Source organism: Zea mays, chromosome 5, assembly GCF_902167145.1.
Source record: "Zea mays cultivar B73 chromosome 5, Zm-B73-REFERENCE-NAM-5.0, whole genome shotgun sequence".
NCBI classification, from domain to species: Eukaryota; Viridiplantae; Streptophyta; class Magnoliopsida; order Poales; family Poaceae; genus Zea; species Zea mays.
Genome location: NC_050100.1, coordinates 6,720,838 through 6,733,254, shown reverse-complemented (window position 1 = coordinate 6,733,254; position 12,417 = coordinate 6,720,838).

Here is a 12,417-nt window from a genome sequence, read left to right as displayed (position 1 = left end):
TTATGGTAAAATTTGGTATCCGTGTGTACAATTATGAATAATAAGATAACTGTGGATATTTTTTTTTGCGAGTACGGATATCCAGTATTCATACCCATTACCTAATGGATATTTGACATGTGGGTCATCCAGATTTAATATATTAACCTAATTTCTAATTTTCAATTTTTATCTGTGGCATGTTGATTGATGCTAAAATTATTATTTGATGATGATGTAATGATAATTGTTTTTGAAATGTGATAAAATTGTTGTTCGATGTTGAATGCTAAAATTGTAATGGGCGGGCGGGCAACAGATATCTACTGGATAACGGATACCCGACGAGTACGGGTATGAGTAGAGATCCATACCCACGAATGTTTATAGGTATAAATATGAATTGAGTTTTGTCTAGCGGGTATAGGTTCGTGAACTATATATCCACATACTATCTGCCTATCTACCCGATTGCCATCCCTATTCGTTGGCCACGCGATTTTGGCGAAAGGAGTCCAGCGAGTCAATGCCGCTGGGATGCACAGTGCACACACATCACGTAGTATGCATATGCACTGTACTTGGCTTCCTTCCCGTTTCGTTTTTCTCTATGCAACTTTTCCCTTCGTCCTTTTTTTTGGAACACCGCTTTCCCGATTCCAATTTTTCAAAGAAAAATTAGTTCATTTTACCTTGGGAAAATTGAATCCCTTGGAAAAACGATGTTCCTAAACTATCCCTTAAAAAAACTTTTGTTACTTTCTCAAATACAATACATGTCGTTGATAAAAGGCTCGTTTGGTATAGTGACGGCTTCAACTTCATCTGTCGTGAAACAATCCCAGACAGTGGCAGTGGCGGAGGACAAGAATTTTTTTTTGTATGGCTCTAAGCAACTACACCATGTGGGCGGAGGCTACAGGCCACAGGCGGAAGAGACCGGAAGGCGTCGGAGGCAGCCTTCCTGGATTTAGCTCTGCGTGATGCGACCGAGGCCGGTTGGCGGAAGAGGATGGGCAGAGGACAACATGCTATGGCTAGGACTGTCGGCCATGGACGGACGGCGGGCTGAACTGCTGAAGGTTTTTGATCGCAACGACCAGCCATGGTGGGTGTGAGAGGTTGGCTGCTGAGGGCTGTCGGCTGCTTGCGGTGGATTGGTGGAGTTGTGGTCTTGTAAGAATTAGGTCACATATCTGTTAATTTTGTTTTCAGACATGGTATGACTTAGCTATAATAAGCCATAATAGGTCATCTGCTCCTGATCTCAAAACGTGGATGCTAAAACAGTAGAGATCAAGGAGCATAGAGGAGCTAGAACTATGAAAATATGATATCATCTATATCAGCAAAAGACAAAAGACAAGTTAGACATGGTTGGAAGAAAAAGGGAAAAGAGAGACAAGAATCAAACTCACAACCTCCAGGCTTAAAACATAATAGCCTATACATTGCACTAAATCTTTTTTATAATTATAATAGAAGATGTAAAACTTTTAAAAGTTTAGGTATGGTTGACGCCACACTAAGCCATAATAGCACCTCCGCCACTAATCATCTAGCTCTTTTGTCTAATTTTGTTATAAAATAGGCTAGTTTCGGCACGTTCCAACTACTTTAAAAAGTTTTGGCTTCTCTCGTGGAGCAGTTTTTAAGATAGAGTTTAAGTCATTTGAAGAAGAATAGATCCGATAGAACTAGTATACCACGCTCTTAAAAGGTGATAGATATCCTCTTAGCTACAGAGCGTCCGAAGAATAGATACGGTGGTAATACCACCCCTATATAGGGCGGTCAGGTTGAAAAGATTGTCTTCCCCTTTCGCCTTCGTATATCATACAATGAAATTGTGGATGGCTGCACTTTTTGCTGAGCCTCATAATGGATTTTGCATAGTCCTATTTTTACTACTATGGACATGAGGAATTTTAGGTGGCCTTAATAAATAAACCTTATTATAATAATTGTGTAGGTTATATTTAAATGGACTACTCATACAATTGATGATATTATTATAAATTCTACAAGAAAAGAAAATGGAGATGTTGCAATATCTCTGATCACATTTCACAACTATGTACACTACAATATTTTGAAATATTATTGCTTCGTCCAGGGGTGGGGTGGACCTACGTAGGTTCCAATGAGGGCCTAGGCCCCGCTGAATTCTTTTTTGCAAGTAGTAGAGCCTAAATTTTCACCATGAAATTCCCTGCTCAATGTCACTTAGATGCACCTACTCTATCATTTTGATGCTCATCCTTACAAGTATGCCCACACTCTCATTTTGTCTTGGGTTCATCCCCGATTGATTCTATATCATGTTTTCATATTAATTCTAGTATGGTTTCTCCCTCTGTTCTGAGATGTGGTAGTTTGATTAGTCATTTTGATCTGTTAGAAGCTAGCCATTTTACCTGATCTAGAGGTTGATCTACCATCTTTTCAGTTGTCTTGTAGAATCTCATTATTTGTCACTACTAACACTTCAGGTAATATACTATTGGAGTATTGGTAAAATCTTCCTTTCTGGCATGTAGAGAACTGCAGAGCTGCAAGAAGTTCTTAAAAGGAAAAACATGTTGATATCTAAATTGAAGAAAGATATGGCTATTCTAAAGCATGGTAAACAGTTCTTCCAAGTTCCTACTAATCCAAACTGAAGTACCTGAGAAGCTCAGTTGGATGTTGTTCTATTTTATATTTATCATTTATATGAGTAACTTTCTCGCAAAGAAATTATGAGAGTAACTTGGCACTAGCGCTGTCAATGAATAAAAAATATATTCCCAAAACTATAATAAGTACAATTTCCTATTGTTTGTCTTGAAAATATAGGTGGGGTCGTTTTGTGTAAGATTAATGATTAACAACACAATTGTTTTCTCCGGGTGTTGTTCTGTACATAAAGAAGAAAATTCAATTACAAAAGGAGCCCACCATGGAGGGCTAATTGTGCCACCATCAGCACTACATTCTTTAAGCCGGCGTGGATCGATGCCTTATGCTCATCCTCTCTTCAGTTCTATACTTCTTCAGTAGCCTCATCATGTTATGGTCGTCCCCTAATGTTTATGTCTTACTTCTTCAGCACGGTCTTTCTGATTTATGTAGAAGTTGATCTTGAAATACAGTTGGCAGATAATTTCTTTTACATGTTCTTTAAGGTTGATCTAGTACTTTATGTGACTCACGGGAATCTCTCTTATGGATCAAGGTATTGTATAATATATGGTCATTTATGTTAATGTTGCATTGTTCAACTAGTCACTTGAACCTACCGTACCAGGTTTCAGTTTCGATGCTATTTAAGAATGTTTCTTCTTCACACTGGATGATTCGTGGGGCTTCAGTAATACATACATCCTCAACCTGCAGAATGATGCCCTGGTCGCTTAGTTCTTCCGTTTAATGTTATGTTAATTTTTGAAAGAAAAATAGGGTTAACATTTTCCTAATATTAATTTTGGTGGTTGAATGTCCAACACAAATAAATGGACTAATTAGTTTGCTCTAGAACTCATGTATTACAGGTGCATAAGGTTTAACACAAACCAATAAAAGATTCAAGTTAGGGACTAAATTGAACCAGAGCAAGAATTGAGTGTGCTGTGGTCTGGCGCACCGGACTGTCCGGTGTGCCACAGGACAGTGTCTGATGCACCATGCCCGTACAAAACTGAAGCAGCCACTCTTGGGAAATCGCAGGCGCGCTTCGCTATATTTCACCGGACTGTCCGGTGTGCCACCAGACTGTCCGGTGAGCCAGCGGGGTAACGACTACCTGCGCGCAACAGTCGACTCTGACAGCGCTACAGTGTCACGGTAGAAGTCAGAGGGGCACCGGACTGTCCGGTGCACCACCCGACTGTCCGGTGCCACAAGCAGACAAAGGCACCAATGGTTGACTGCTCCAGAACCCTAACGGTTGGATGACGTGGCAGCGCACCGGACACTGAACAGTGAGTGTCCGGTGGCGCACCGGACTGTCCGGTGTGCCCATCGACAGTAGCCTCCCCAACGACTACCTTGGTGGTTGGGGTTATAAATACCCCAACCACCACAACTTCAAGCATCCAAGTTTTCTGAATATCACATTCAATACAAGAGCTCTAGCATTCACTCCAAGACACAATACAAGCAATCAAATCCTCTCTGAGTCCCAAATTCACTCCAAACACTTAGTGGCTTGTGAGAGAGAAATTTGTGTGTTCATTCGAGTTATTGTCGCTTGGATTGCCTTTCTTCTTTTCCCATTCTTATTCTCAAGTGCTTTGTAAGCGAAGCAAGAGACACAAGGTGTGTGGTGGTCCTTGTGTGGTCTTAGTGACCCGTGAGATTAAGGAAGAAACCTCACTCGGTCTAAGTGACCATTTGAGAGAGGGAAAGGGTCGAAATAGACCCGGTCTTTGTGACCTCCTCAACGGGGACTAGGTGAAAGGGAAATGTACCCTTGGGCCATTTCTATAATGTTTTGGTGATTAAATGCCCAACACGATTGATTAAGTTTGTATGTGCAAAGTGAGTAAGAAGTGCAAGTCAAAGACAAGGTACGCTTCTAGACTTAGTGAATTGTGTTTTAAGTAATAACATGTTTGTCCAAGTGCTAGAAACAGTGCAGAGAAAAGAGAAATGAATTGGCTGTGAGCAGCCAACATCAGCTCGGGCTGGCACACCGGACTGTCCGGTGGTGCACCAGACAGTGTCCAGTGCGCTAGGCTGGCCGACGGAGAACCGGCTGCTCTCGGGAAAACGACAGAGGCGTACGGCTAAAATTCACCGGACTGTTCGGTGAGCCAACTGCGCCAGCGGCCAACGGTCGTCCACGCGATCAACGCGCGACACGTGACTCGCCCCAACGGTCGGTTGGGTGCACCGAACAGTGTCTATGTGCTAACTAGCCCCGAGGAGCAACGATCGGATGCGCCCGATATGGAAGGAGATCGTGCACCGGACATGAACAGTGGTTGTCCGGTGGTGCACCAGACTGTCTGGTGCACCATTCGACAGAAGGAAGGAATTGCCTTCCAAGTTGGTCTCCAACGGCTCCTAGCTGCCTTGGGGCTATAAAGGAGACGCCTAGGCGCATGGAGGAGTATACCAAGCATTCTCTAAGCATACTAAGGCATCCAGACTCCGCTCCCACACATTTGCTTCATTGTGTTAGTGATTTGAGCTCCATCCTAGTTGTGAACTCCCTGTGTTGTCCTTTGAGCTTAAGTCTTCACTTGTGTGCGTGGTTGTGCTGCGTATTTAAGTCTTGTGTGTGTTGCTCTCCTAACCTTACTCTTGTGATTTTCTTTGTGATCTCTATTGTAAGGGCAAGAGGCTCCAACTTGTGGAGATTCCTCGCAAACGGGAGAAAGACTATAACGAAGTAAGTCGTGGTGTTCAAGTTGATCATTGGATCGCTTGAAAGGGGTTGAGTGCAACCCTCGTCCATTGGGACGCCATAACGTGGAAGAATGCAAGTGTTACTTGGCCGAACCATGGGATAAAAATCGCGTGTCTCGTGTGTTGCTTCTTGTGATTGTTTTGTTCGCACGAGCGTGTTCCATAGCCACTTGATTTAACTAACACCTTAATAATCAAGTCTGTGCCTATTTAGTGTTTGATTTTACAGGATCACCTATTCACCCCCCCTCTAGGTGCTCTCACTAGGTTCTTTGGAACCGAACCTCAGTAAAACAAATCAACGTGTGAATCCGCTTGATTCTCATTTGATTTGTTTTCGCCCTCTCTCTCGGACTTGATTTTAGTTCTAACGTTAACCCCGGCTTGTAGTGTGTGTTTAGAGTTGTAAATTTCATATTACGCCTATTCACCCCCCTCTAGGCGACTTTCAATTGGTATCGGAGCCCCAAGGGATCCACTTTTGATTTAATAGGATATTCCGATGCCGATTGGGTAGGGTGTAAGATTGATAGGAAGACCACATCAGAGACTTGTCAGTTTATGGGAAGATCCCTGGTGTCATGGGCTTCAAAGAAACAAAACTCAGTAGCTCTTTCCACCGCCGAAGCCGAGTACATTGCCGCAGGCCATTGTCGTGTGCAATTACTTTGGATGAGGCAAACCCTCAGGGACTATGGCTACAAATTGAACAAAGTCCCTCTCTTATGTGATAATGAGAGTGCAATCCGCATGGCGGATAATCCCGTTGAACATAGCCGCACTAAGCACATAGACATTCGATATCACTTTTTGAGAGATCACCAATAAAGGGGGATATCAAAATAGCTTATGTAAATACCAAGAATCAATTAGCTGATATCTTTACCAAGCTCTTAGATGAGAAAACCTTTAGCAAACTTAGGAATGAGCTAAATATTCTTGATTCTCAGAACTTTGATTGAAACATTGCACACATAGTTCATTTATATACTGTCACACCCGGTTTTAAGGGACAAAACCGGGTGCATCTCATATATGCGCCAAAGGAGACAACATATATAATAAAAGAGTGTATAGAGATAAATGTCATAAAATAATCAGAGTACTTATTACATAGCGGAAGTTTTTACAAAATAAAAGATAAATATAAAAGGATCTAAGATCCATCCTTGGCGCCAGAAAGTCAACTGGGTGACGCCACCAAACTCCTCGTTGCATGGCTCCTCTTGAACCACCTGTACTTCTCCTGTGGGGGGTGTAAGACAGCAAGGGTGAGCTCACACATGTTCATCGCTCAACAAGTTGTGGGGAATAATATGCATGAACTCACCAAAGGTGGGAGTTCATGTGAAGTGTAAGGCTGATCAACAATAGGGGTTAAAGCTAAGCATTGCTTTTAATAAGTTGGTCAAATTTTATTAGCAGTTACTAAATGTAAGTAAATATCAAACTATAATAAGAATAATAGAACAAAATTAATAAATAATCTCATGCAATGCATATGACAAATTGAGTTTAAGTTCCATAATTTAACCATGCGAGAGTCATGAGCTGCTCATGACCGCGAGCACGGCTAGTATACCAGTTTTACACTCTGCAGAGGTTGTACCCTGTACGCACAAGTCGTGTATCCCATGTCGCCAGGGTTTGCAAGGCCCTTAGACACTACCGAGGTGAATGGTTAGGGACCCACTACGAGGCCTTTACAAAGTTCCACTAGTTTTCGAAAACCCGCTACAGTTTATGGGAAGAGCACTTGCGAGAATTCCCTGTCTGACCGCCATCGGAGCAAAATAAACCCGAGAACCTCCTTGCATGCAACTCCCCTACTGCCCTTGCCCCTTTCGGGTAAGGTAGTCTTCCACTAGCTTTCCTAACTAGTCAGCCAAGGTCGTCCCATTTCACCCTTATGGTGGCACGTATTTCACAAGTTAAGCTCCATGTTCCAATTAAATATAATGATCTTGACATGAACATAAATAAAATAACAGAATAATTCGAACATGGATATAATGAAATATTAACCCAAACCATATAAAGCAATAGCAAAAACTACCCAAGTGATTCAGGGGTAAACAAGGTAAAAGATAATCAGACTAGGGTGACCTATTGGGTCCCATCAAAATTAAATCTATGCATTGAATAATGATAATAAAGAATATTATTGGGTAACAAAAGTGGATCAAGGGCACAACTTGCCTGACACTTGAGATTCCAGGTACCAGGATGATTCTTCAAATCCTCGTGACCTCACTGCTAGTCGTAGCAATACAAACAAACATGGTATAGATAAAATTAACAACACATCAAACATAAGTACAAACTGAATAATAATCTACGCGAAGCTACAAGCTTGTGGGATCAAGAACTACTAAGATCGGAGTCGTGGTCATCAAGTTATGATGTGATTAAATGATTAAAATTAGGTGTTATTTTATAATTCCAGAGAAAAGATAACCAAAAATAGTAATTAATTCAACTTTAATCTAAATTATACATTGACTATAGATCATATTTTAGTAGATAATGATGAGCACATTAACAAGACTAACCAACATCAGTTAAATACATATCTTATTATAAAATAATGAGACATGGTACAATAAATGTTGTTATTGCATAGTAGATATTTATACGAGACTAACGCAACTTGAACGGAGGAGTTATGAATTTCCTAAGGTTTCATGTATTTGATATAAGATTAATTAGGAAATAAATTTTAAAGTGTCTTTCATGTCAAATCAGTGGCACTATTTGATAAACAATAATATTATAAAATTATAGGAACTGAAATGAGTAAATTTGGACAATATATGAATTTTACATGAATTATACAAGTTTTTGGGATTATGTTTGTATTAAAAATCAATTTCCAATATTATTTCTCTGGTTTTCACCCTCTCTTGATTGCGCGCTGAAAGGGAAATAGGCTTACACCTTTTCCTAATTGATTTTGGTAGTTGAATTGCCCAACACAAATAATTGGACTAACTAGTTTGCTCTAGATTATGAGTTCTACAGGTGCCAAAGGTTCACAACAAACCAATAAAAAGACCGAGAAAGGATTCAAATTTAGAGAGCAAAAGTCAGCCGAAGTATGCCCTGGTCTGGCGCACCGGACAGTGTCCGGTGCACCAGGGACTCCAACTCCGAACTGCTCACCTTCGGGGATTCTAGGAGCCACTCCGCTATAATTCACCGGACTGTCCGGTGTGCCAGCGGAGCAACGGCTACTTCAGCACCAACGGTCGCCTTCAACCGCATTAAATGTGCTACAGTACGCGCAGAAGTCAGGCACGCGCCAGAAAGCACACCGGACAGTCTACAGGACCTATCCGGTGCACCACCGGACTGTCCGGTGGCCCAGAAGACAGAAGCTCCAACGGTCGGAATTCAACGGCTGGGTGACGTGGCAGGCGCACCGGACAGCGTCCGGTGGCGCACCGGACTGTCCGGTGCTGAAAGAGAAATGTGCCCTTGGGTCATTTTCTAAGTATTTTGGTGATTGAGTGCCAACGCAAGTGCTTTTGTGTTGATCTATGCAATGTGGTAGACAAAGTGCAAATCATGTCAAAAGGTATGTTTCTAGACTTAGTACATTGTTTTATGGACTAATGTATTGTGTCTAAGTGCTGGAGATAGGAAAGATTGAATTGGAAATGAGATGGCTCTTTCAGCTAAAGTCAGCTCGGTCTGGGTGCACCGGACTGTCCGGTGGTGCACCGGACAGTGTCCGGTGTGCCAGGCTGGCTCAGGCGAACTTGTTGCTCTCGGGAAGGAATTAACGGCGTACGACTATAATTCACCGGACTGTCTGGTGTGCACCGGACTGTCCGGTGAGCCAACGGTCGGCCGGGCCAACGGTCGGCCGCGCGATCCGTGCGGGACACATGGCCGAGCCAACGGCTAGTAGGGGGCACCGGACAGTGTCCGGTGCGCCAACGGCTCCAAGACTGCCAATGGTCGGCTTCGCCAAATAAGGAAGGAAATCCGCACCGGACAGTGTCCGGTGGTGCACCGGACTGTCCGGTGCGCCAGGCGACAGAAGGCAAGAATTGCCTTCCCGGATTGCTCTCAACGGCTCCTAGCTGCCTTGGAGCTATAAAAGGGACCCCTAGGCGCATGGAGGAGCACACCCAAGCATCCTTTGAGCACTCTTGATCACTCACACTCCATTCTTGCGCACTTGTTCGACATTCTAGTGATTTGAGCTCCGTTCTAGTGTGCTAGTCTTTTGAGCTCAAGTCTGGGTCTTGTGTGTGCGTATTTGCTGTGATCTTTGTGTCTTGTGTGAGTTGCTCATCCCTCCCTTACTCTGTGCTTCTTTGTGAACATCAAAAGTGTAAGGGCGAGAGGCTCCAAGTTGTGGAGATTCCTCGCGAACGGGATAAGAAAAGAAAAACAAAACACTGTGGTATTCAAGTTGATCATTGGATCACTTGAGAGGAGTTGAGTGCAACTCTCATCCGTTGGGACGCCACAACGTGGAGTAGGCAAGTTTTGTACTTGGCCGAACCACGGGATAAATCACTGTGTCATCTCTGTGTTGATCTCTTTGTGGTTATCGTGTTGTGCAAGTTCTCCTCTCTAGCCACTTGGCTTAACTGTGCTAACTCAAATCAAGTTTTGTGGATTAAGTTTTAAGTTTTCACAGGATCACCTATTCACCCCCCTCTAGGTGCTCTCAATTAGTATCGGAGCCGTTCTCTTCAAGAAAGGGACTAACCGCCCGAAGAGATGGATCCTAAGGGCAAGGGGATTGTGATCAACGACAAGGAGAAGGAGTCATTCGTCAATGAGCCCAAGGATGACAAACCTACCGACTCGGGCTCGGGCCACAAACGCAAAGATGGGAAGAAGAAGAAGATAAGACGCATCAAGGAGATCGTCTACTACGACGACAGTGATGAGTCAACTTCTTCCAAAAAGGACAACAACGACAACGACTACTAGAGAAGGAAACCGGTTAATTCGAACTTTTCTTTTGACTACTCTCGTATTCCGCAAAGTACAAATGCTCATTTGCTCTCCATTCTACTTGGCAAACCTCCTCACTTTGATGGAGAGGACTACGGATTTTGGAGCCACAAAATGCGTAGTCACCTGTTCTCTCTCCATCCGAGCATATGGGAGATTGTGGAAAGTGGAATGAAATTTGATAGCTCGGATAGTCCTATGTTTATCAATGAACATATTCATAGAAATGCACAAGCTACTACTGTGTTGTTAGCCTCTTTGTGCAGGGACGAGTATCATAAGGTGAACGACTTGGACAATGCCAAGCAGATCTGGGACACCCTCAGGATCTCACATGAGGGGAACGACGTCACCTTACTCACCAAAATGGAGTTGGTGGAGGGCGAGCTTGGAAGATTCACAATGATCAGGGGAGAGGAGCCAACCCAAACATACAACCGGCTCAAGACCCTTATCAACAAGATAAGGAGCTACGGAAGCACACAATGGACGGACCACGACGTCGTTCGTCTAATGCTAAGGTCCTTTACTGTACTTGATCCACATTTGGTGAACAATATCCGTGAAAATCCTAGGTACACCAAGATGTCGCCCGAAGAAGTTCTTGGGAAATTTGTAAGCGGGCGAATGATGATCAAGGAGGCAAGATATGTCGACGACGCGTTGAACGGTCCAATCCATGAGCCTCAACCCATTGCTCTCAAGGCAACGAGGAGCAAGGAGGCGCTACCTAGCAAGGTGGCGCAAGTTGAGGCGGTCGGGCTCAATGATGAAGAGATGGCCCTCATCATCAAGCGCTTCAAGACGACGCTAAAGGGTCGCAAGGGGCAGCCAAGCAAGACCAAGACAAAGGGGAAGCGCTCATGCTTCAAATGTGGTAAGGTTGGTCATTTTATTGCTAACTGTCCCGACAATGATAGTGACCAGGAAGAAGGGAACAAGAGGGAGAAGAAGAAGAATTATAAGAAGGCAAAAGGCGAGGCACATCTTGGCAAGGAGTGGGACTCGGATTGTTCGTCGTCCGACTCCGACAACGAAGGACTCGCCGCCACTGCCTTCAACAAGTCATCCCTCTTCCCCAACGAGCATCACACTTGCCTCATGGCAAGGGAAAAGTGAAAGGGAAATGTGCCCTTGGGCCATTTCTAAGTATTTTGGTGATTGAGTGCCAACTCAAGTGCTTAAAATGTGAATTTATGCAATGGATGAACAAAGTGCAAATCAAGAGCAAAGGTATGTTTCTAAGTCTTAGTACATTGGTTTTGTGTACTAATATACTTGTCTAAGTAGTGGAAACAGGAAGAAAAAGAAAAGGAAAAAAGGTGGTTGTGTACAGCCAAGGGGCTGTTTCGGTCTGGGGCACCGGACTGTCCGGTGGTGCACCGGACAGTGTCCGGTGCACCAGGCTGCCTCGGCCGAACAGGCCGCTCTCGGGAATTCGCCGACGGCGTACGACTAAAATTCACCGGACTGTCCGGTGTGCACCGGACTGTCCGGTGAGCCAACGGTCGACTAGGGCCAACGGTCGGCCACGGATTCTGCGCGCGACACGTGGCCAAGCCAACGGTCGGAAGGGGGCACCGGACTGTCCGGTGTGCACCGGACATGTCCGGTGCGCCAACGGCTCCCAGATCAGCAACGGTCGACTGCGCTGTTTAAGGAAGGAAATCGGGCACCGGACAGTGTCCGGTGTGCACCGGACTGTCCGGTGCGCCCGACGACAGAAGGCAAGATCAGCCTTCCAGATTTGCTCTCAACGGCTCCTAGCTGCCTTGGGGCTATAAAAGGGACCCTAGGCGCATGGAGGAGATAACCAAGCAACTCTTGAGCATTCTTGATCATCCACACTCAGTCTTTGCGCATCCGTTTGTGATTCTAAGTGATTCAAGCTCTGTTCTTGTGAGAAACTGTGAGATAGTCTTTGAGCTCGATTCTTGGCCGTGTGTGTGCGCATTTCGCTGTGGATTTGTGTGTGTTGCTTCCCTCCCTTACTCCGTGCTTTTTGTGAATCTTAAGTGTAAGGGCGAGAGACTCCAATCTGTGGAGATTCCTCGCAAGTGGGATAAA